Source organism: Palaemon carinicauda, chromosome 25 (genome assembly GCF_036898095.1).
Source record: "Palaemon carinicauda isolate YSFRI2023 chromosome 25, ASM3689809v2, whole genome shotgun sequence".
Lineage (NCBI taxonomy): Eukaryota > Metazoa > Arthropoda > Malacostraca > Decapoda > Palaemonidae > Palaemon > Palaemon carinicauda.
The window spans coordinates 99,749,149-99,767,212 of NC_090749.1; the positions used below are offsets into that span (position 1 = coordinate 99,749,149).

The 18,064-nt window shown below is 43.2% G+C and overlaps 1 protein-coding gene across 1 annotated transcript in view; it reads right to left on the reverse strand.

The window, feature by feature from the left end:
* Nucleotides 1–6,089: 6,089 nt before the first annotated feature.
* The window catches only part of LOC137618731 (zinc finger protein 454-like), a 199,935-nt gene continuing 187,960 nt past the window's right edge, over nucleotides 6,090–18,064 (reverse strand). Inside the window, exon 5 of the transcript XR_011039830.1 lies at nucleotides 6,090–6,467. The gene's annotated coding sequence lies outside the window, so the exon portion shown is untranslated. The remainder of the gene's footprint in view (nucleotides 6,468–18,064) is intronic.

Consider the following 18,064-nt stretch of genomic DNA (forward strand, 5'->3'; position numbering starts at 1 on the left):
CTACGACACCAAACACAGAAGACCTGGTAGACTGCTGCTGATGACTTTTGCAGGTGTCCAGACATCCTGATTGCAACTTGTTGCAAAAATCCTCTCCAAGAGAAGATGCTGGATAGTCTCCAGCTGAGAAGTCATAGCGAAGCTACGGCTTTGTGGAATATGTTGGCATGTGGTTGTTTGAGTAGATCTTGTCGTGGAAGGAGTTCTCTTGGGCTCCTTCAGGAGATGCAGAAGGTCCGGAAATCATTCCGCGTGATGCCATAGCGGAGCTATGAGGGTCATTGAAAGGTTGACCAATGTTCTAGCTTTGTTGAGTACCTTCCTCATGAGACAGAACGGGGGAAAGGCATAAACGTCGATGTTGGTTGTCCCACCGTTGGTGGAATGCATCTTGTCAGTTCAGGGCCGTTGCGAAGAGATCCACTGTCGGAGAACCCCACAAGGTCAGGCGAGCACATTCCTCTTGCCCGGAATGAAGCGTGCCGATGGTGGTATCGAGTGAATCTCAGCCCATATCCGTATCTCTACTGCTAGATGGGATATGAGCTGCGAAAAAGTACCTCATTGCTTGTTGATGCAAGCCACTAATGTGGTGTTGTCGCTAATCACCAGCACTGAGTGGCCCGTATGGCACTGTTGAAGGGCCAGAAAGACGGACTTTATCTCTAAGAAATTTATGTGGAGGTACTCTTCTGACTCTGACGAGAAGCCTGAGGTCAAGCGGTGCAGCACATGAGGTCCCACCCCTTTTTTGAAGCGTCTGAGAACAGCATCAAATCCGGGGGAAGGTCGAGAGGATCCACTCCGTTTCGTAGGTTCTCGTTTGCCATCCACCACTCGAGGTCCGTCAGTTCTGCTGATCCCCTAGAGATCCCAATGTCCAGGGAATCGAGAGCCTGATTTCACCGGGATTTGAGTTGCCACTGGAGAGATCTCATCCCCAGGCAACCGTTGGGAACTAGACGGGCCAGTGATGAAAGGTGAGCTAGGAGACGTAACCAAGTATGGGCTTGAAGTTCTTCTCATCTGAGAAAGGGTCTTGCGACCTTCCTCAGCCTTGCTATTCTGTCGTCTGATGGGAAGGCTTTGTGGAGATTGGTGTCTAGGTATACCAGTCTCTGTGTAGGAAGCAGGGATGACTTCTCGAGATTTACCATGATCCCCAGATCTTGGCAAAGTCTCAGAAGTTTGTCTCAGTGTTGAAGAAGGGTTGACATCGAGTCTGCTAGGATTAGCCAGTCGTCCAGATAGCGAAGGAGACGGATGCCAATCCTGTGTGCCCAAGATGACACTAGGGCAAACACTTTGGTGAAAACTTGAGGTGCTGTGGAAAGACCGAAGCACAGCACCTTGAACTGGTATTTCCTGTTGTCTAGGTTGAATCTTAGGTACTTCCTTGAAGATGGATGGACTGAGATATGGAAGTACGCGTCCTTTAGATCCAGTACGCACATGAAGTCCTGTGGTATTACTACTAGTCTGACTGTGTCTGCTGTCTCAATGCTGAACGGAGTTTGTTTGACAAACAAACTTGTTCAGAGCTGAGAGGTCGATGACTGGTCTCCAGCGTCCCGACGCCCTTTTCATAAGAAAGAGTCGACTAAAGAAGCCTGAGGACCCATCGAGGACCTCCTGGAGAGCACCCTTCTTCAATAGGGTCTGGACTTCTTCCCGAAGAGCCAGCCCCTTTGCTGATCCCACGGCAAAGGAGTCTATAGACACTGGATTCCTGGTCAGGGGAGGGAGAGATAGTATGAACGGGACGCGATACCCTAGATGAATCACAAAGATTGTCCAGGGTTCGGCCCTGAGTTACTTTCACCTGTCTGAGCAAATTTGTTGGCATCCCCCTACTGCTGGAAAAGCAGGGGGAGTGCCTATCTTAGCGTTTGCGGCCTCGGCCGCTCCATCTAGGATATTTTCCTCTCCTGGAGGACTTAATGCCTAGGGCTTCTTAGACACAGTGGTCTTCACTGCTGTCTTGCTCATCGTGGTCTCAGCTGGACAGGACTGCTGAGGAGCTGGTGGTTTATAGGGCTTGAAAGTCAAAGCCCTATGGAGGAGGGAGTCCTGATGGGACTTCCTCCATCTCTCAGAAGTATGTTCCACATCCTTAGGCTCAAATAGATGGGCTCCCTCTAGAGAGGAATATCTGAGCCTAGCAATCTCGACATTTGGAACTTGTTGATGGAACCTCTCAGACACCGCGTCCCGATGTTTCAGTATGGTATTCGCCCACAAGTTCGAAACTTGGTGGGCGAGAAACTCGATCGTGCGAGTGCCTGAGAGCAGGAAAGTCTCCATTGCTTTCCTGGTATGTTCCTTGGAGATATCCTGTTTGTACCAGGATTCTCAAGGTCCCTAATCAGACATCAAGCCACGAAGTAGCCTGCATGGCGTACTTCGTGACCTTCTTCTGGTTAAGGATCTCGGATGCCGAGAAGGAGACCTGTCGATTGGAGTCTCTTTCTAGAGAGAGACCCTTGGTGAACTCTTCCAAGGAGTGATGGAGAGGAAGAGCTGGACGAGGCTCCTCCAGAATCTCAAAATACCTCCTCTGTTGGACACGAGGAGGTGGGAGAAGCTTTTTGATAGAGCCGGAACGTTGGGAGGCGGCATGTTCAGAGAGCTGTAGGGCGATCTTAGCCCTGGCACCCTTCAGCCCTTGAGACCAGAGCAAGGCTCCACTAGTCTTTGAGGGTTTCTAGGTGCCAAAGACACGGTCTAAGACCGTGTCCATAGCCTCCCGTGGGAGTATCTCTGGGTCGGTAAACCCATTGAGAACCCTTATGAGAGGCACAACCTACCAGAATGCATGTACTGAATCTTTATACTCTCCTTCCGACGTTGGACTTGCAGCGAAGTCCCCGACAGTTCTTCTCGGCATCCCCGAGAGCTCTTCTCAGGGTGAGTTGCAGACATCCCTCGAGTGACCAGCTGTCTCTGTAGACAAGTCCTAGAAGAGGACTCTGAAAGAGTCTTAGAGTCCTTGGACTCCTTCTGAGAAAGGAGGTAGGACTCCAACACCGAAGGCCGAGATGTCGTGTCCCTTCTGATTTTCGTTGGTGGTGGGGAACTCTCCGTGTGAGGGGAGGCTTCTTCCGAAGGTGGAAGGGAAGAGGTCTTTCCTCACGCGACTCCCTTGGCAGAGGTGAGGAAGGAGAGTATCTGGAGGAAGATGCAGAAGGAGCTGGCCTTGATGGTCTACCAGGAGTCAGCTTTACCTTTGAGGAAGTGACTGCATCTGAGACTCCTCCTTTCCTCTTAAGGGGAGAAGAAGAAGTCATGGTTCCTTGCAGAGGGTCTGCTGGAGCTTTGGAATGCTACAAAAAGCGGCCAGACAGAGGAGGATTGAATGCCTGTACCACTGCCCTGACCATAGCACTTAACCATGGCTGCTGACTGACTGGCGCAGTGTCAGACAGAACCCCTGAAGGGAAAGGGACCAAAGGTTCCTTACAAGGAGTCTGCTCTAGGTGGGTCCGCCTTAGAGGAACGCAGTTTCGGAATCCCGAACCCTTCTGTAGAGGCCTGTTCCCCTTTCCTTGGTGGATGCACTGAAAGGCGTTTGTGGGGTGGGGAACGAGGCGATTCTAAAATGTCAATGTGATGTTCCTGTTGCTGGTCAGTGCGCGAGTGCGCAAGCGAGCGTTGGCACGTTGCCGAGAGCTGGTGCAATGGCGAGCACAAGTGTGCAGGAGAGCGCTGGTGTGCCGTAGAACGTTAGCACACACTAAAGCACTGTGCATCTTCTTTAGAATGCGCAGGAGAGCAAGGGCATGCAGGGGAGCGGCGCGCACTAAGACAATGCGCAGGGTGTTGTGCAGTCCCCTTAGATTGCGCAGGAGGTTGCTGGAGAGCAGCTGGAAGCTTCAGCACTGGAGAGCAATGGCCAGCGCAAGAGAGTACTGGCGCACGGTAGAGTGCTAGTGCTCGCGAGAGAGTGCTGGCGCGCAGGAGAGTGCTGGCACGAGCACAGGAGTCCTGGCGCGCAAGAGAGCTGTGGCAAACAGGAAACCGCTGGCACGCAGGAGATCGTTGGCATGTAGGAGAGCTCTGGCGTGCATTAGAGCTCTGTAGCTATCGTATAAGACAGCATTGGCAAGGCTGAGACCGAAGTTGCGCGGGCGAGCGCTGAGGTTTAGGCGAGCTCTGTTGCGCCGGCAATCGTAGGTTGGCTGGTGAGCGCTGGTGAGCTGGCAAACATTGCTCTCTGTGGCGAGGTTGCGCTGGAAGGTGCTGAGGACGAGCAGGTGAAGGCCCGCGGCGAAGCGTTGTAGAGCGCTGACAAGCTGGAGAGCGTGCATGCTGAGTAAAGTGTGACAGAGCAGGCTGGCGCTGACGAGATGTTGGTGAGCGCTGGTGCACTGCATGGTGCTGGCGAGCTGGAGAGCATTGGCGCACAGCTGCACGCTTAGGTAGGGCCTCAGGAGACTGTACCGGAGACAGGAATGGTGATGGTAAGTCGTCAGGTCATCTGGTAGGAAGCACAGGAACAGGGATGTGCCTTTTGAAAAGGCGAACATCCACCGATGGAGATTGTTAACAATCTACAGAAGAGTTCAGGACCAAAGTCCGAGGAATAGCAGCAGCATTGTCGGGAGACGGTCCAGGAACGAGCGAAGGTCGAGGGCCAGGAGACGACTAAAGCGGAGGCTCCTCTAGGAGGGACGGCTGCGATGACAAGGCTGAAGTGCTAAAGAGGTGTCTTTTCCCTGATAGTGAAGGACAACCTCTAAGGTGAAGCGGTGGGTGAGCTCTGCGATGACACCCTCTAGGGGCCCTTGGATCAGAAAGCTGACCATGAGCAGCAGAAGTTCTCCGAAGAGGAGTCTCTATGAGAGAACTTCACCAAAGGAGAGAAACACTCGCAGGAGAGACAGATGTAGGACTAAATTTCCCCCTCGAAGGATGATCAGGAACGGGCGAAACTAAGTCAGCAGCAACAGCTGGAGAGTCTGGAGGGGCAGGGGCTTGGGCAGGAACTACAGAAGACACCTCTGACGCCACGACGTCGATGAGCGCAAGAGGATCTACCTCCAAAGCCGACAACAACGGCTCCTCACTTACACCCTGGAGGATGAGCTGTAGCAAGGAATCTTTGGAGGGCGGACCCGAAAGCCCCAAGGACGACCATGCCTGTGAAACAAAAAACATAGACAAGACCTCACCCTGGGGGAGAAGTGGGGCAGCTTTGCTAGGGGAAGCAACACCATCTTTCAAAGACCGCGGCTTAGGTTTTTCCCCCTTTGAAGGAACCTTCGAAAGAGAGATATCCCACTTAGACTTTTTCCGTCGTCACCCAAACCTCTCCAACTGAGAGCCACACCACTCCCGACACTCAATACACTGTATGTTACTATCACACAGCTGACCTCTGCAGGTGGGACAAAAGGTGTGGCGATCGGTCCCCACTGCCAACATATAAGCACAAAAGAATTCATTAACGGCAAAGGATGAGGCAAAGGATGAAGAACGGCAACAACCGTATACCATCCGAGCCAAAAGCAAAAGTGAGCTAAATCACTGGTGTGTGAGTGGGAGCGGTAGCAAGCTAGCCTCCCTACCCCCCCCAACTAGCGGTATGGGCAGTTAACCCTAACTAAATTTTAATGGCTCGTCATTTCAGCTACGCCAAAAGCAATACCCCTAAATAAATAGCGTAGGTTTGTATTCCAGTTATGGAACTAATCTGATTAGCAGTAGATATTAGAATACAGTTCAATACAGTACTATAATGTATTATAAAATAGTGAGGTCTTATTTCTAAAGCTCAGCAAGAAGTTAATAATGATTATAGGTACAGTATCATACAACACTGTATATAGTAATTATTTTAAAGGAATTATTAAGCCAGACTTGTTAAAAATTAAAGGGCAGAGACTAGAGAATAAGAAAATCTAACGGTCAAGAGGGAAGATGGAAAATGGAAGTAACCTAACCCAAAGGCCACTGAGATCTATGACACGGCCTCTTACACATAGGGAACAGTACTCCAGAGGGAACTGTTCTTAATATCAACCCTACTTATATTTCCATAGTATGATATGGTACCCAAAACCCTGATTCCCAAACTCACCAATGAAAAAAGAGGAGTCTTCAGTGGATGTCCCTTCAGCCAATACCTGTCTCATTCAGTCTTCGGACAAGAGAATTCAACGCAACGGATTCCATTGTTTCTGGATTTATCTGTTCCTCTTCATTTCTTCTTTCTATAAATGGCAGAATAAGGAACCATCTGCATCTCCATTGAATACAGTATTGACTTTACTAACACCCAAGAAAACGAGGGGGTCTGGAGTCACGGCAATGATGGAACCCGATAAGCTGAGCTGCTATGAGGCTGGATGGCGATTGTCTTAGTCACCTTTGTGGTGAGACTCCTGACAATATGACGGGTGTTATCTCCTGCCACAGCAAAGATTAGGACAATCAGCTTGATACCAGAAGGCGATTACAACGTCTTCCTGAGGAATATAAAAAAGAAATTTACTTTGTGAAAAAAATAATATGAAATACTGCATACTGTGCTGTGCATGGAATTCACAATCACATAAAAAAACAGCTTAATAAGGAATGAAAATGACAAAACTATGAGGAATAAGAGAGATGTTTGACTCTGCTCAAGGTAACACATTATTGTACTGTACTCTATAGTCTACCATCTGTCTACAAGCAATGCTCAATGGTAATACAGTATTCATTTTGATATGAAAAAGTCTGAAACATAAGATAAACAAAAATTATAAAGTCTTAGTTTAAATTACTAAGTGAATTATTTTTCAATATAAATCCCAATTGAATAAATGATAATGAAATAATGTACTGTATTATACAACTGTTATTTATTTCCATAAAATCTGCTAAACCATTTGGATTTGGTCTTGAATATTGGGTATATCTTGAACAATAGAAAATTGAAGAAAACTTTGGAGTAAAATTGGAAGAAAAAAAAAGTAACAAAATCAGAGTTTGTTAAGTTAAGTAAAATAAACACAAGAATAAACAGACCATAAATGCTGCGACGCCTAATTGTGCTGAGCCCGGTATGTCAAAACCAGCATCTCCCAGAAAGAAACATCCTTGAAATTGACCAAAACCTAAACTAACCTAACTCTGAGATTTTGTCCTTAGGCTGACAAGGAGATATTCTATAATACTAATTTGTTTATAATTTGAGGTAATTTCATAGCTAGCCTATGTGTAGGCCAAGACAGGTTCAATGTAGGTCATGACAGAAGGTTTTACCAAAGAGAAAAAAAAGCAAAGTCCGAGAGATCAGGTTTCTGAGAATCTTTTGTTTCGTGACGAGATTTTGTCAACTCTCAGTTGAAAATTGAAAATTCTTATTTGCCTACTTCTGTACAATGCCTGTTTAGCCTAAAATAAAAATAGGAAAACTAAATGCAATTAAACCCAATACCCAAAAATACCACAATTATCGTAAAAGTTACAAGGGCGCAGACCCCTACCAACGCTGGTAAAAGTTTATTTAGGGTCAGGGAAACATTTCAAACAGAAAATGTATGATTTCCTGTATTAAATGAAGTGATTTAACCAAATTTGACCTTCACTTCAATCGCGACCAAACAGAACAACAACTTCGGCTAACTTCTGTGTCAAATGAATTTAGCCGAACTGGTTGTTCTGTTTGGTTGGAATTGAAATGAAGGTCAAATTTGGTTAAATCATGTTAATTACTACAGGAAAACAGACATTTTCTCTTCGAAATGTTTTACCCTAAATATAAAGGTTCTTCAGTGAAACGAAAAATAAAAACACTAAACTCCGTACGTACTGGCAAAACTGGTATGTAGGCTACATACAAACGAACGAATATGAGGGAATACAACCGATCCGTAGAATGTCAAAATCTAAATGAAAAATAAACCATAAGTATAAAATATATATAATTTGTGCAGTTTTCAATGGATTTATTATACATCCAAGAACACAATGTATAGAGAAGAAAATGTTTGTTTTCCCATTATATCCCGTTTTCCCCAATGTGTTTTCCCCAACCAAAAACCCAAAGTTGGTTTTTTACTAAGAAAGGTTTCCCCGACCGAAACTATAATAATATCAACCAACCTGTGACTCAAGAGGGTCCTTCAACCTCATGGTCTTGGGGTCCTGAGGTTAAATCTATCCCATAGGGACAATTTCTATGGGAAACTCTGTCTATTAATATAAGGATAAAACGTCTCTAGGGATTAAATATCCTACAGGATATGGGATATGGGGAGGCCACCCACAGACGTATACAATGGCCTTATACAATAACAATACCCTTTATATGATGACAAGATTACATTGATTATACTAATTATATTCTGAAGCAACATTAAATAAGAAATGTAACTTACTTTAGATTATATTACATAAGAAAAACGAAGCCATTTTTCCTTCGAATAACAACAAATTCTCGATTTCTGATTATTAAAGAAAACGGGATATCATGAAATTCAGTTGTCATGGTAGACATCGATATATCTACATTTAGGTTTCAATTCATGAATTTTGCATTTTTATTGATTTGAACTAAACAATTGTGTGTCATATTTTAAATATATTATAAATGTAGATTATTTCTATCAATATATGAATCTTCAAGCCACTAGGTCCATGAAATAATTCGTTTTTTTAAGATTTTTTTTTATATTAGACAAAATTCTTTCTTATGCTTCAAATGTTAATAAAATATATATGATTGTTAAATAAAAAACAACTAGGTACAAAAAGCCTTTAATATACTAGAATTAATAATGAATAAACGAAATATAACGTCTACACATCATGTAGTTTATAGCAAATTTCCCCCAACAATAATTGTACTTGAAGTAACACTAAGTGTTTTTAACCAGAGTTTGCAATATTGCATTAACAAAACTTGCATTGAATAATAGCAAGTTTTCTTCTTCTTGGAGGAAATGTCTGTGAAAAGAATATCTATCAAATAATTAGATTTCATATACAAATTTTGAAGAAAATGGCGACCTTTTGCAAACTCACTTCCTTTGCACATTTAAGAAGAATTAATGTTATTATCATCATTGCTTTCCAATAGCCATTAGGTAAAGCCAGACTTCTATTAACATTAACAGAAATTGCCCCAAGATTAATTGCTTCATTAAATCAAATGTATCAATACATCATTTCTAATAAGAATGATATTTAGTGCATGATTGGAAAAGAGATTTTGAAACGAATCTGTACTAAATTAAGGGTTTTAGAAATGATCTATTAGATAAATGTCCAACAAGATATTTGAAGATGTCTTTGTTTCTCTATTGAAATATGTCTTACCCAGAGACACGAATACAGGAATGGGCGAAAAGGAATGAACACATAAGTAAAGGGGGTGAAAATGATTAAGAATTTTGGACATAGAAGTGTGAAAGGTGAATGGTAAGGAAAGGGTAGCGAAAGTTTCAACTGATTCTTTCTCATTAAACAGAGAAGAGAGAAGTTTGAAAGCAAACAAATATGTATGTGGAATACATAGAGAAAATGTTGATTGAATAATATATAGATAACTAATAAAGAGATCTTTGGGAATTCACAAAACAGAAAATAACTGGCTGGTTAACTTATCAGGGAAATGTCAAAGCACTCTTGCCCATTATAGGACCAAAAGTCCTGACTTCTGTAAACCTCTTGAGAATGAAGAAGTCACAGGAGTTTGGTAGCCATTAATGGAAGAATCTACATCCCTAAGGATATAGTGTACAAGTGTATGGTCGTCTATGAGGAAGGGGTTTGCATACATTTCATCCCCTTCCTTTGGGAGATCCTTCAATACAATACAAACATAGCTGGAAGAAAATACTACTTTGTTGAGTGGCTCACTTGCATCTAGAGTTCAGTTCAACACATTATGGCGGAGTGTACCTCAGGAGATGCTTTTCATCTCCTGAGGTATATAGGATCGCTACACAACCAGAAAAGCTAAAGATAGTCTGGCTTTTCCAAACTCCAAAACTTGCGCTACTGAGTCTTCCTGAAGGATGGAGAGGAACCAATAGCCATGACTCTGTGAGCTTCTTGCACCTTGGGAGGTCCACCAGATGTCTCTCTAGGTGACGAAATAGTGTGCCTGATGGTATTATGAAGACAGAGAAAACCCTTGTTCTTTGATATCCTCTTCTTCACTCTACCAGCACTGAGATACAGCCTCTGGTACTCTTGTCTGCAAGGTTGAGTTCTTTTCAGGGAGTGCCGTAGCAGCCTCACTAGTCTGGTCCTGGAGGGTAAAGATGGAGACGGAGGACTCTAACCTGGGGTTGTGATGGCTTGGTTCTGTGTCTTGGTCGTAAAGAAAGGAGACCTTCCTTTGCTCCAAATGACTCATGAGATACCACATACCAAAATTTCAAGAGCATAAAGAACAAATATATAATAAATCCCAATATTATAAGGCAATGTCTCAGATAGAAGCTGCAACATAACAAATGATAGGAAATGTCTTTTGGAGATTGGTGGCCCTCCCAAGCCTGCTGCACTCAACAGAGGAGATAGATAAGTTACAATATTAGAAAACAAAACTTATGGATTAATATTCAGAGCTCCAAAGTATACACCAATAACTGTATTAATTGCAGAGGTTGGGTACTCCTGCTACTACAGCAGAGATATGCACAAAACTCAACTATGTCAAATATATCATGAAAGACAATGAAAATGCATTGGTAAAATAGATATTTCTTGATATGTTTTGAAGAACAACACATGAAAATTAATATCCTGGGTCTCCTCCTCAACATAAAGCATATAGACAAAGTAATAAAAGTGTTGGATTAAAATATATGGGAGGAAATATAAAAGAGAAAAGTACTTTACAAGTTCACTGAGACGGGAACCACCGTACATAAAGAAGGAAAGAAATCATTTAAGGAAAAAGGGCATACACCAACAAACTGGACCTGCAATGGAAGAAGAAATTGAAAAAGGCAGATCAAAGAACTCTCTTGACTTTCCATTCCCGAGGCCTGAGCTCTCTGGGAGGACAGGATTGCCCCAACTCCTCATGAGCACAGACAATTCCCAGGAAGAGGAAAGGTAACCATTTCACCACTGAGACTGATATCGGCTATCAATTATTGAAATGCTCCGACCCCAGAAGTATCCAATCAACGACCTCAAGATGGCCCACTCTTCCTCTTTCTCTCTGGCACACAGCTGCAGAGGATATTCACAGATATTCAGACATCCACTTTGCAACGCCTCACAAAAAGCCTTTTGCTGGAGGACGTACTGGATAATTGCCACCCGTGAAGAAAGAGGGATGCCACTGAGTTGGGATACCTCTGCAGGTGGGACCCATAGAGGAGGTTGGGCCATTAGGTTAGTTCTCTCGGTACCTCGACAAGGAAACAAATTGGTTTGAGGCTACTTGGAATCAATGATTTTGAGTTTTCCTGCCTCGTAACATCAAAGGTCATTGATGCTGAAATCACTTGTAATGAATAAACTATGAAAGGCTATTCAACTCAAAACCATAAAAACAAACAGATCAGTATGAAAATTGAGTAGCTCTCATTAAACTGCTTCTGCAATTAATATAAAAAACGGATTTTGACATAGGAAAAATCTATTTTTGGGCGAGAGAGCCATGTTTTCCAGATGGAAGTTCCTCATTGGCAGCTTCTACTTGGGATATTTCTGCAAATGATATACCAGAGAAATTTCCCTTAGAGGTATCAATGGAGTTCTGTCCTCCAGAGTGAATATCCCGAGAGATATCGTGTATAAATCAGGGACGTTTTAATAACAAGCCATGGTTATCCTTCCCTGAATAGTTAACCTTGTCTCGAAGGAAAGGCGAGGGTAGGATACGTGGGCAGGAGAGCTGTTACAACTCCCGATCTCAATACGCTACAACTAACACGTTTCCTGTTGAACCATTCCAGAAGCAGCTATCGCATGTCACAAGGTCCCACACTGAGAAATGGGAGGGGATGGAATAATAACGGGCGGGCCATCAGGACGACATGGCTATCTCATCCAAAAATAGATTTTTCTCATGTCACAATCCGATTTTTGGGCTCGAGCCATGTCGTCGTAATGGAAGTGTAGCAGAGAATTATCATTCTCAGTTGTGGCCAGAAGATTTTTAACCCTGTAACTCCAAAGATAAAAGCATACTTCCGACAGCATTGGTAACTATGGTACCCAACGATAAGAGTAAGCGAGAAGTTTGTACAAAAGTAGCAACAAAGTAAATCAATAGCACAGTCCCACTCACTGTGAAGAAGAACTTTATGTCTTCAGTGGATGAAAAGACCAAAGTCTATAAAAGAGTGTTAAAATATTTTGATTCACTATTTTCATTTTATATAGATAGCAGGTCCAAAGGAAGGAAACGCAAAAATGGATAGTAGTCTTTCAATGCTTCCGAAAGTACATACATGTAGTAATAATAATACAACAATATATGCCCTATATACATATAAAGAAAACCAGAGTTTTCAGACCCCAAATTATGCAACAGAGAAGTAAACAGTAATACTCGTGACATAAAAGGAAAATATCACCTGTGAATCGTTATACAGTAATATTAAAAGAACATTTGGAACAAAAGATCATAGTTCCTTTGCGCAATGTAGGCTGAGAAGTTCCAATTACACAGTCCTAAAGAGTTCAAAAGTTCCAGTACAGTCAGGTTATGGCCTAACTAGGAAGGGGAAGGGGCAGAGAAACACCCAAAGGTGGTCTCTAAGGCGGCAGAGAGATTTTAACTTGCGGAGGAGAAAATCTCACCTACCTAGGCCAGGAAAGTTATCCCACAAGTAGGCCCACTAACAAGCACAAGGAAAGGGGAAGAAGGTGGTGGTGATGGGAGACTCAGAAAATGGTGAGGCAGCATGACAAGAAGGCCCAAAGGCAACATTAGAACAGCAATAGTGTTCCAAAGGGGCTGCCGTGATAGGGCATAGAGGACAAGTCCTCATAACCAAAGAGTAAGAGAGAAACCCAATGATGGTTAAGACGACACAAGGAGGTCTACTAGTCAGCATCAGAACAGGGGTTAAGGCATTCCAATGAGTAAACATAAGTAGCCACAGGGAACAGGATCCCAAGACCTGTGGTGCCTCGCCACACATATAGGCTAAGTGGAAAGTGAAAACTGTCTACTTAGGGCAACTGAGAACACTATCCAACTCCCAGAAGGACCTTCAAGACTGCAACTCCCTGCCATGACAAATCGACAGCATGGGAGGATAGACAGCCTCACCCAACTGGTAAGGTTTGGTGAAAGAAGGGTATGGTGCATAGTGAAAATTACCAGGCATGGGCGCTGGCTAGGGCAGGCTAGCCTAAGAAAATGCTGATAAAAACACACAAGAAACACCAAGGAATGATGGGGGATACCACACTTTAGAATAATAAAATAAAACATATTCCTAAAGTAAAATAACTAAATAACTAAGCGTTTCTGAGCGATTGATATGACGTAATGGCGCCGAAAGCATGCTGGCCTCAGAACAATTAAAGCATGCCATACAATAAAAATATATGGTGGAGATACGAAATACTCCAACACACAAAAAAGGGGGTACTCAACTTAGTCGATGAGGAAGAAGCTGAAGCATCCATGATCGAAAATCACTCAAAAAATTCAGAAAACTAACAGAAACTCTCCAAGCAAAACAAGATGGATGGCACTGCAAAGGGGAATAGTTTAAACAGGAAATATGTTAGTTGTAGCACATTGGGATTGCGAGTTGTAACGGCTCTCTTGCCCACGTACCCTACCATCACCTATTCTTCGAGACAAGGCTAACTTTATTTAGGGAAGGATAACCATGGCTTGTTATTAACAAGTCCCTAATTTATACATGATATCTCTCGGGATATTCGCTCCAGAGGTTGGAACTCCGTTGATATCTCAAGGTAAATTTCTCTGGAATATCACTCACAGAAACATCCCAAGTAGAAGCTGCCAATGAGGAACTTCCATCAGGACGACATGGCTCCGGCCCAAAAATGCTGCTAATAAGATTAAACGGGATCAAATATCGTCAAGATATCTCAGAAGATGAGTCCAGTTCAAATGGATGCAAGATGAGGTGAATGTGAACACATGGGGAACAGTAGACAGCACAAAACATAAAACTTTGAGCTGGTACACAAATCCAACGAGAACTAAGCAGAGGGGCTTTCTGTCGGAAAAATGGATTGGTATTTGAAAATATATGTCCTTGAGGTCTACATACCTGCACTTAATGTCTCTATCTTGAACAAATTTTGCAGAACCACCTTATTCAAACGAGAAAGGTCAAAGACTGATCTTCATCCTACAGTCGACTTCTCCACATGGAACAGCTGACTAGAATCATGGACAAAAGAAACATGACTACAAAAGACACAAAGATGAAAGAGATCCATTTCCGGTTTTCTAATGTACTGGCCGCAATTCAGACCAGATTTACCAGAGCACAGCATCATGTATGCCCGTAGAGTCTCCATCCAAAACCGCCAAAAACAATCACTCTGAAAAGAGAAAGAAAAACTAACTGCCAGGTCAAAAGCAGCAGAGAAATCCGACCATACTGATCTGTGATTAAAGTCATAGCGAGGGTTGCTCTACCTGGCAAGTGGGCCGAGCCTAGCCACCATCCGATAGGCATTGAGTTTATGCAAAACTGGTTGACACAATCCTTGAAAAACTTGATACATTTCAAAATATTCAACTAAATGTTTTCACAAAATGAATAATTTACAAAGAGTGGTTCATGAATTTAATGACTAAGTCTACAGATTCTTGATAACACAAAAGATTAAACCATTCAAAGTTTAAGCAAAATCTCCCAAATGAAAATAAAAGCTTTCACTTTTGGCACCAAAATCAGGGCTAGCTAGAGATTGAATGCCAATTTGAGGAGATGAAAGATTGCTTGCATTAAGCAAACTCTTAGGTGAAAGGCTAGCTTTCACCTCGTGAGGAGGTTCTCCCAGTAACTCTGAAGAACCAGAGCGCTCTCGCGTTGGAACGTGAGAATGCTTCTGAGCTGTCTGGATACATGAACTACGTGGCTAGGACAGCAGGTTACATTAGCTTCTGCTGAGATCCCTGAAGGGTCAGCACTCAGCAGGCTCAGAGGGAGAAAAAGGCAAATATATCTCTCAAGTGAAAGACTAACTTCCACTTTAGTGGCAGAGAGCAAAGCTTAGCGCTTTGATTGCAGACCAAATCAGGCAATTGGTCGCAAAGCAACTGCTTTCAATAAGTGAGGCAGAAACGTAGAATCAACAACACTCGCTAGGATGAAAGTTGCTCGTGTGCATCCACCAACAGATCAGCAAACACAGAACAGATGGAATTTTTGATCCAAGACTTCAAAGAAATCTAACTCCATGGCAGTAAAGGTAAGCATCTGGCATCGGTTGCTTACCTTTACCCAACTTAAAACAGCTGATGGAGTCCTGAGTATAATCAACTTGCCAGGTCAAGGAATAAAATCCTTGAGACGCAATCATCAACGGGAAAAAATTCCAAGAGTTAAGTTTCATTTGTCATAACCAGTGAAGTAGAAGGAGAATGAATGACAGTCTGCTGAAAAAGAAGCCAAGGGATGTATAGAGTAACAAGACGGAGGAGACCTTTGAGTTTGGATGAGACATATGATACAGTAATGATGATACAAAAGCAGAAGGTTCTTATACAAGAATTTCAAAGAGGAAATGAAAGTAGGTTGAGATGAGGACCAAAGTGTAGGCAGTGAAGTTAAAAGAAGAGCTGGAAGAGATGAGAAAGAACATCTCGGGAAAATAAAATGAGTAGCAGCACTTGTTTTTTAGGTTATTCAATCCACAGAATTATATTGAGGAAATATCCTTGAGTAAGGAAAATAGGAAGAAAGTATCACTCAACAGGAGGGATGGGTCAAACACAACATTAAAGGAAGGAATGCAAAGATAGATGGAACATTTTTGTAATATCATGAATAAGATATAAGAGGATAATCTGATAGATATATACCAGTTAATAATTCTTTTGCCCTGTGGTAGGGGTGTAAAAATACTAATACTGTATATTCTACATGTAGTAGAAAATAATAAAAGGACACCTGCTGTCTTGTAGTCTTGATTTTTAGCAAAAGATGAGGCCCACTGCCAATAACTGTAGTTGAAGACTGCAAGATCATGCGATTGTAACAACCCTCTGCTAGGTGGAGCTGGAACAGACACTGATACATGTGAACACACTGGTGACAGGGGGGTTATTTTACTAAATAGTAAAAGTGTATAATTCCTAGACTCCTTTTGATAGGAGTATGTTAGTTAAGGCAAACTCGAAACTTATATTAGTCCTTCAGAGGAACATAGTTCACTCTTATTACCAGTCTGAGCATCAAGATCCCAGGTTGCATCCCGAGATATACCCGGTCTTGTGCTGGTTGCAGAGAGGACTTCTCATGATTTAGCAAAGCTTCCAGATCATAGCAAAACTCGAAGAGTTTGTCTTAATGAAAGAAAAGGATCTCCATCGAGTCTGCGAGAATCAGCCAATCGTCTAGGTAACAAAGTAGACACCTGCTGTGAGACTAAATTGCCACTATGGCGAAGATCCTTGTGAATACCTGTGGGGATGAGGACACACTTAAGCACAGCACCTTGAATTGGTACATCTGGTTGTTCAGGGTGAATCTTAGGTACTTCCTTAAAGACGGATGGATAAGGATCTGAAAATATGCGTCTTTCAAATCCAGTTTTATAATGAAGTCCCTTGGTCTGACGGCCTGCGTAACCATTTCTGTGGTCTCCATCTTGAACGGAGTTTGCTGGACAAACTCGTTCAAGGTCGAGAGATTGATGACTGGTTTCCTGCCTCCAGATATCTTTTCTACAAGAAAGAGTCGACTGTAGAATTCTAGAGACCTGTCTAGGACCTCTTGAAAAGCATTCTTCTCTAGCATGGTCTGAACTTTGGCATGAGAGGCCTGTTCATTCAAGGATTCCTTCCCATAGGAACTCAACATCACTCGGAGGTTGGACCAAGGTTTGGCCCCATGAAACATCCACCTCTGCCACCTACTCTGTAGCCATCCTCCCATCAGTGGACTGGTAAGAGGATTAGCCCCTTAGCAGGAAAGGTCACATCTACCTCGTGACCCTCTAGCCTGAAAAGGCTGTTTGGGGCTCAGCTTCTAAGAGGCAGCCTGCTTTGGGACATTTGACTTTCCCTTGTGCCCCTGTCATCTTGTAAGAGACGATCTCTGTGGCGGTGGTGCTGAGGAGTATGGACGTGATGTCATTACCTGAGGGAAGAGGAGGTCTTGGTTCGCCTTCCTTCACTGCTCTGCAACTAACTCGAAGTCCTCCACGTTAAATAGGAATGACCATTCATTAGGTTATTGCAAAACTCAAGAGCTTTTCTCCTTGGCATGTGCTTCTAGAATTTTGAGATGACGATGTCACACCTTCTCAAAACCCACTTGACTCACTAACTGAGAACATTGTGGGTTAGGAATTCCACCATTCTGGTGCCTAAAAGAAGGAAGGAGCACATCACTTCTCTCTTCTGCTCGGTGAAGTCTTCATTCTTGAAGAGGTATGCCATTGATCCCAACCAGTAGTTCAACCACGGAGAGCACTTCTCAACCCGGTCCATACTTGCAGCGTCCGTCACTGTGAAGGTCACTGACAGAGATGGGAGTCTTTTGAGGGTCAAAGTCTGCCTTAAAGCAAAAATTGCTGGATCCAGAGTAGAGGCAATGGATTGTCATCTACAATCTCACAGTATTTCCTCTGTCCTATATACAGCTGAGGAAGTAAACGAAACAAGCGTACCAACTTGAGGGACTGGGAAACTCATGCTACTTGGGCATAGGCCCTACTTTTGGCTTCCTTAAACTCCCTAGAGCAAGGCAAAGCTACCCTAGTCTTGCTGGGGTATCATAAAAGAGTTAAAGAACAGTACCCTTTCCCTCGTGGGAACATCATCTGGATCTCCCAAGGAGTTGATCTTCCTTATGCAGTATAAGACCTGCAGAAAGACGGTCCGAGTCCTTCTGTTCCAAGAGAGATATCATTGGACTAGCAGACACCAGCAGCAAGCCAT